Raw genomic sequence first — 8189 nt, forward strand, 5'->3', positions numbered from 1 at the left:
GCGTCCGATTTTCACCGAGTTCAACCGAAGTCGAGTTTTTAACGAATCTTCGCGTTACAACGTATTAAACTATTAAAGAAGGAAAAAAAGAAAGAAAGAAAGAAAGAAAAGACGCAAAGTTATTATCATCTCTCAGTTACACTCATCTTTCTCGCTCGAACAGATTCGTCCCGTTTGAAATTGGAACTGCTGATTGCTCCCCGAATTGTGTGCTCCATCTTTCTCTCCTCGAGAGTTTCCCACTCCTTAACGAGCATCGAAGTAAAATCGTGGAAGACTAAGAGGAAGCTGGTGGCGGACCGCAGAGCTGGTTTAATTCGCCGTCAACGAGGCTCGCGTTCTCGGATACATCTCCTCCACTATCCAACGTCGGCGTCCACGCTCTCTTTAATTAGTAGGCTCGCTCCTCGTCCCAAGTATTGTTTCTCGTAACTGGTTTTTCAGTGGCGCGGGCGCAAGAGGGGAGGACGTTCTTCCTCTAAAGAGCGGTGAAAGAGGATAGGCACGGAGAAAGGGGAAAAATTCAAAGAAAGAGAGAGATGGAAAGAGAGACGCGGGAAAGGGAGAAGCAGTCAGAAAGCAGATAAATAATAAAGCCGTTGACTTCATAACTCTACTCATTTTTGCGGCGCTTCGACCCTCTCGCGTCCCTTCCCCCGGCCCTGTGTTCTCCTGTGTTATGTTGAACAATACTGAAAAGAAGAGTCTGAGGAGAGTGGTGGAGTGGATCGGGTGGCGTGGCCGACCGAAGGCCGGGGGTTTTAAGCGGCGAGACAACCATGTCCGATTAATTGTGCCCGGAGGACTTGCTCCGCTCAAAGAGGATAATTCACCCATGCTATTTTATTCCTATTAACGCAAGCTTTTGCGGCCACGTCCGGTTACCTCGGATTTTTATCCGACCTTCCCTTCCCTTCCTTTCCCTTCCCCTTCTTCCGATCGCGCCACGCCAAGATCTAGCGAATTCGGACCCGTTTTTCCAAACGGGGGACCAATTTTATTCCTCTTTCCTGTCGTAAATAACGATCGGTGACAAGAGATAATTTCCACGATGGATAATACGTATCAATGGCGGCAGGCGGTGGGAACGATGTTTATCCCACCGATAAACAACACGCGTGACGGGTTTAATTTCGTTAAACGGATCATCAAAACATCGGGTTCATGGAAAAACTTATCGACTTGTTTAATCGTTCATCATCCGGAGTCGATCGTTATTCAAAAAAATATTCTGTCAAAAAAAAGTGTTTGTTTTGATTTTCGTTAAAGATGTTCCCGATATATATTTTAGATACGCATCCGTTTCGAGTATCACTTGAATCTTTGGAGGAAGAAGAATAGAAACGGTTTTAGAAAAAAGGTTTTAGAAAAAGGTGTACGGAGATAAATCAGGCTATTTGAAAAAGTTCTGTTCGAGATTGCCAGAGGCCGAGCCGGAAGGCGTTAAACGGTAAGGTGCGATTGACGTTGATTTACATTCGTTTCGTATTACTATCCACCCAAGTTCCCACGATCAGGTGGAGCTGCTAACTGCTTGTCCAGAATGGGGACAAAGATAGAAGGGAAAGACGCGGGATCAGCACTTTTTTGCAAAACTCTCGAGCGCTCGTACTATTTCCCAAGAATTTATGTCGGCCGGGGCTCATTCATTTCCCTCCCCTCGTATCCTCCCTTCGACTTTTAAAACGCGACCCGGACGAATAGTTCCTCTTTTACGACCCGGCAAATATCGCGAAATGCGCCGCTATGAAAATAATATCGGGATGGAAAGTTTCCTTTCCTGGAGAAAGTTGCTCTACGTAATTCCTCCGATAATCCGTACGATGAAAATGTACGTATGATATTCCACCAAATATATATGCATCTCCCCTTTTATTGTCAAAATTGTTTAAATCGATGGTCCACGATTGAATAGGTATTTTTCTTTTTTCCTTTTTTTTTTTCTTTTTTTGATAAAAATGATTCGACGAAGAAACTCGCGAATAACTTATTTACTTTATTATTTACTCCAACGAATCGCTTGGAAACTATGGTGAATCCTCGATCGCATAGCGTGGGATACGTAGCAACAGTGGCACGAAAAAATGAATTATTGAAATAATAATCGAGGGAATCAGAGTAAAGCGATAGAAACATGTTGACTCATCCAAAGGGGAGGAATTACTTCTATTCCAGTAATTTTCCTTATCCTCTCCAATCCTTAATTGACTCTTCGTGAAATCTATCGATGCTTTCTTTTCCTTCTTTTTTCCCACGCCCCCGATACTTACTAATTTGTTACGCTGCAACATCGTTTCCTACTTGAAATTAATTGGAACACTCACCTGAAAAAAAAAAAAATCAATGTGTTAGTACGAGAAAGAAGAAGAAAAAAAAAGAAATTATCAACGGGACTATTTTCAACGGCATACATACAGAATAATTTCGCGAACGATCGATCGAAGAAGATCCTTTCTTAAACTTTAAGATATTTAATTCAAAATCGATTCGAAACACGAAGCAAGCTGAGGCTACAGAGAAATGATAGTAAACGAGGAGACAATTCGTGGGAATTGAATACAACATATTCGAGATAAGATAAGAACACTCGATAATGACGACGTCCATGAGAATGAGTGAAGGGGTAGTAGAAATGGAAAGGGTTAAAGAGGAACCGTCCCCGTTCAACGTGGCGCAACAATTCGTTCGAAAAAATATTACCATCTATTAATCATAGTTTGTAATGCGATTTGCATAACTATTGTATCCTGATGGAATACGGGATTTAATAACACGCGTGAACGTTGTATCTTGACGGAAGGAAATAAATATGAGAATTAATACTACTATATCTCCGATATATCGCGTTTTATTACGTATATATATATCTGAGTAAATTGCTATACGTGATTAAAAAAAAAGTTGAAACTTGAGATCGAATCGATATCGAAATAGATAAATTTTGCATTGGACGTGTGTAGAAAAAAATATCATCGAGTTTAATATTTTTTTCCCCCCGATTTTTAGTGGGAAATGAATTATCGAAATAATGATAAATTAAAAGATTTTTTTTCCTCTTTTCCATTCTTCCCTATCCTGTTTAATTTTTATTGAAATGATATCCCGATTTAAAATGATGAAATATAAATTCATTCAGGAGGAAAGTGAATTATCACAAATTATTTGTGCGATTCTTTGAACGTAAATCTAATTCGTATCTCTCATTGAAAACGAACAAGAATTATCTTCCTTCATCGGAGGATAAAAAAAATGTATAGAAAAAAATAATATCTTTTTCAAATTTCAATTCTTCGTATCAATCATTTCTTTATAAATTCATCCCAGATTCACAACAGATTACAATTTACATGAACGAAAAACACGCGTCCCCTAATTATTCTATTATATTGTTATACAAAATTGCAAAAATTAATCTTTGAAACGAACAAGAATTATCGTTCATCAGAGGATAAAAAAAATGTATCGAAAGGAATAATAACCTTTTCGAATTTCAATCCTTCGTATCAATCATTTCTTTACAAATTTATTCCAGATTCAATTTTACCACGAATGAAAAACACGTCCCCAAATTATTCTATTATCTTCATTGTTACACAAAATTGCAAAAATTAATCGTATCTTCGAAACGAACAAGAATTATCGTTCATCAGAGGATAAAAAAAAAAGTATCGAAAAGAATAATAACCTTTTCGAGTTTCAATCCTTCGTATCGATCATTTCTTTACAAATTTATTCCAGATTCACAATTTTACCACGAACGAAAAACATACGTCCCCAATTATTCTATCATATCGTTACACAAAATTGCAAAAATTAATCCTACCTTCGAAAATTGCAACCCTCCTCCCTCCGAACAAGGGTTCGCATTTCGCATAAAATTCATGGAAGGAAGGAAGCATCACGCTTACTTTTCCTCTCGAAATAATCCCAAGAACCCCGATCCAATTTCGTTCAATGTCCCCGATCCGACGTTTCCTCCCAACATTTCCTTTTCCCACCACCTAGAAATTTTCGTGTTTCGTTCGGTGTACAAGGTTTGGAAGGGCGCACAACTGCACTTACCCCGCGCAACACGTGTCGGTAAGTACGGATAGACTGGTCGGTAAATAATTTAGCATCCCTTGCCGCCCGCCAGTCTGCCGCCCTGTCTGTAAATCCGCGATAGAGCGGATGGATTCCCTCCTCCCTCCTCCCCCTTTACCCTTTCTCGTTACAGAGAATGGCGAATCAATTACGGGCGGGCATAGTTGCACACGCGGCCCATAATCGAGCCGGCCGATTGACATCTGGCCGAGCGCTGTTGTTGGATTCGACGCTCGCGCGGGGACAACGACGAGCGAATCTCGAGTGTCTTTTTTCTTCTTTCCTTCTTTTTTTTTTTGCCCCTCCACTCTCTCTCTCTCTCTCTCTTCCTCTTTATTTTTCAACTCGAAGTTGGGGGACTCGGATGGGAACTCACCGTCCTTTCCAATTTGAAACGGAACGGGAAATCTGGGTCGCTGAAATTCTCTCGAGTGAGTGTGCCGATGTCTGAGCCTTATATACCTTATATCGGAAACGGGAAGAGGGGATTAAAGGTTTTGGGCTTATAATTGGCAGCGAGAGATAATTGGGGACGATCCTTTTTTTTTTTTTAATTTTTTTGAATAAATGGGAGGGAATAAATGATAAATATCGACGACAAAAGGTACGGAACGTAAGATTCTTTGTCGTTTGGGACGATTGTTCCCCAGACTTTTAGCATCGAAGTTTGTACGTTCGGTGTATCTGTTTGAAATCTGGTAGCTCGAAACGACGACGAGAACGAGGGTAATAACGTTTACACGTTCAATTATATTTTTCTCGTTACTATTAATTCATAAATTGGTATTGGAAAAGAAGGAAATTTCGAATATTGCTTTACGAATAAAAAAAAATAGTACACTTCTCCTCCCTCCGATCCTGTTTATCGACCGCTTTTTAAATACACTTTACAACGTAATCAACAGTGTGTAAAAATAAGTATACTCTATATCCTCAAAACACGATCCTCTCCTCCTTCGACCTAAATACCAACCAAAAGACGAATATCTCCTCCCTCAACGACAATCCAATTAACCCGGATATAATTTTTACCAAGCGCATCGTTAAATCCTTTCTCAAGTAACAAGAATTCCCCCACAAAGGAGGGAAAAGACTATATATAAATCCAGTTGGAACAGTGGCGTTTCAAAACACGTTTCCCTCGAACCGTTCCAACAAAGGGGTGGAACAACGAATCTGTTTGCAGCAGAGAGAGAAGGAAGGTTAAGATAGGAGGTGGTTATCGGCCGAGATTTGTTCCACACGCGTGGAAGTCGAGTCGGAGGATTCGGTTCCGACAACAGCCAATCCTAATTCGGGGCTGGAATAAAGCGCCGTCCACGACGTGTGAACGGGGCAGATGCCTCTTCTCGCTCTTCGAAAAAAGTTCTCACCCCCGGCTGAGATCAAGAAGTTTCTCGCATTTGGATACGAGGGGGGAGGGCCTAATCTATTCCCGTGCGGGAATACCTGCCTCGATTTGCACGCCCGTAATTTATGGAATCTTCTTTCTCCTCGCGTGAATGCCTCGCGCTTTTCCACGCTCTTCTTTCGTTTCACATGTATATATATATATGTATGTGTGCGCGTGTATATGTATGTATATGTAGGTACTAGGCGCACGTTATTCCACGGATCTCTTCCTCTCGCCGAGCAAGATGTAATTTACAAGTACGCGATACGATAAATTTTATGAACGTTTGTTCAGATGCTCGGAGGAGGCGATTTTCTTTTTTCTTCTTTTTTTTTCTCCCTCTTTCTTTTCCTACTTTCGAGGGACCTTTTCACGTTTCTACTCTCGTTTTGATAGGGTAGAATTCTGGGGAAGAGATTACGATTTTAAGTGGTCTGGAGGATGTATTTTCTTCCTGCTTGTACGGATTCAGGTATGAAAAGGTAAGAAGGGAGTAGTAAGAGTCTCTTATGGAAGAGGGCTTCTAACGAGGGAAGGTTTGCGGTTTGTAATCTCCTGCTTGATCATCTGCTTTCCTGTATTCCTATTTAATGATTCGGACAATTATCAAATTTTCGAAATTTTACAAACTCTACTCGTACGTTTCTTTAATCGAAAAAAAGAAAAAAATTAAAATTCAATATTTTCAAAATTCTCATGGTATCGAGCAAATAAATCTCGATTCATTTTTCGATACTCGATAAATAGAGAGAGATCTCTTTCCCGAGATTATGAGATTAGAATTTATAACCGCGATCACGTTGACAAATTTACCTTTTATGATAAGAGCGAGAAAGCAATATCGATAAATCAAAGTGAAAGAAGAAAAAGTGGCTGGGTTTCGAGCAGCTTCTAATCTTGGTAAGTGTTGCACGAATCTAGTTAAATACGGATTTATCTTACACGCTCTCGATACACAGTTTTTCGTGGCCAATCTGATGGTGAAATATGAAATTCCAAGCTCCTAGGATGTATATATATATCTATATACATGTACATATATATATATATACCTTTTGAAAGATGCGATCTCCGTTTCAGATGCGTTCACGATCCCAAAACCGTGTCCAAAATTCAAAGCCATCCCTTACATAGGAGGGTTGGTCGGTAGGGTATGGTGAAACGTATCGCCGATCACAATCGCGTATTCTAAACTAACCGGGGATCCGTTTTCAGTTTTATCCATTCTACATCTGCGAAATCTGTACATTCGAATCCCGCCGTTCTAATCCCTTCCCTTTATTACACTAATCACGTGCCCTGGTGGTCCCCAGCTCTCCCCTCCCTCTCTTTCTCTCCCTCCACTTCCCCCCCGATCGCTTTATCATCTCGTTTCCAAGCACCGTTTAAATTTACGGCCGCGCAATTCGCAAAGACGACAATGCCGTTGACACGCGTGCACTCCACGGTATTAATCTGATTACGCGAGCAATGGATCGAGGGCAAATGCTGCGTTGCCTGCGTCGTTTCGATCGTACTGCCCTACTGCACCGTAATCACCCTCTCGCATTTCGCAAGATCAAGTTTTTCCGTATATAATTATAACAAGCTTTAAATTCGTGTATATATCGAAGCAAATTAATATCGAATAAAATAAGAAGAAAAGTGTTCGAATTTTATACACTTTTTCGAAAAAATCATCGAGTGGAAAAATATTGTTCGATCGATTATTGGAAATAATTTAAACGATTTCATAAGAAGAATAAAAAATCATATATGTATATATATCGAAGCAAATTAATATTGAATGAAATAAGAAGAAAAATGCTCGAATTTGATGCCCTTCTTCGAAAAAATCATCGAATAGAAAAATAACATTCGATTACAACTATTGGAAATAATTTAAACGATTTCATAAGAAGAATTTAAAATCTTACATCGAAGCAAATTAATATCGAATAAAATAAGAAGAAGAATGCTCGAATTCGATGCCCTTCTTCGAAAAAATCATCGAATAGAAAAATAACATTCGATTACAACTATTGGAAATAATTTAAACGATTTCATAAGAAGAATAAAAAATCATATATATCGAAGCAAATTAATATCGAATAAAATAAGAAGAAGAATGCTCGAATTCGATGCCCTTCTTCGAAAAAATCATCGAATAGAAAAATAACATTCGATTACAACTATTGGAAATAATTTAAACGATTTCATAAGAAGACTAAAAAATCATATATATCGAAGCAAATTAATATCGAATAAAATAAGAAGAAGAATGCTCGAATTCGATGCCCTTCTTCGAAAAAATCATCGAATAGAAAAATAACATTCGATTACAACTATTGGAAATAATTTAACCGATTTCATAAGAAGAATAAAAAATCATGAAAGACATATTCGTTATATTTCCCCTCTTATTCCTTAATCGCTTCAAGCAACGTTGAAGCAATGAAAACAAGAAGAAGAATAAGAGGAAGAAGGGGGCCCTCGCTGTTTCGAAACGAAAATCATCCCTACCGACGACACGAAAGGGTAGGTAGGGTGGATTCGCGTTAAAAAGAATTTCTGGGAAACGATCAAGGGGATTTCGTTCTAATCTGTTCGACGGATAACGATCGGTTTCGTTCGGTTACGGGGGAGGGGAGGGGAGAGAGAAAGAGGGTAAAGAGGCGAGGGGTGGGCCTTGCTCGGCGGAGCAGATTGGCTTGCACGGCAGAAACTCCCGAAG

The sequence above is a fragment of the Apis dorsata genome, unplaced genomic scaffold (assembly GCF_000469605.1).
Source record: "Apis dorsata unplaced genomic scaffold, Apis dorsata 1.3 scaffold_77, whole genome shotgun sequence".
Taxonomy (NCBI): Eukaryota; Metazoa; Arthropoda; class Insecta; order Hymenoptera; family Apidae; genus Apis; species Apis dorsata.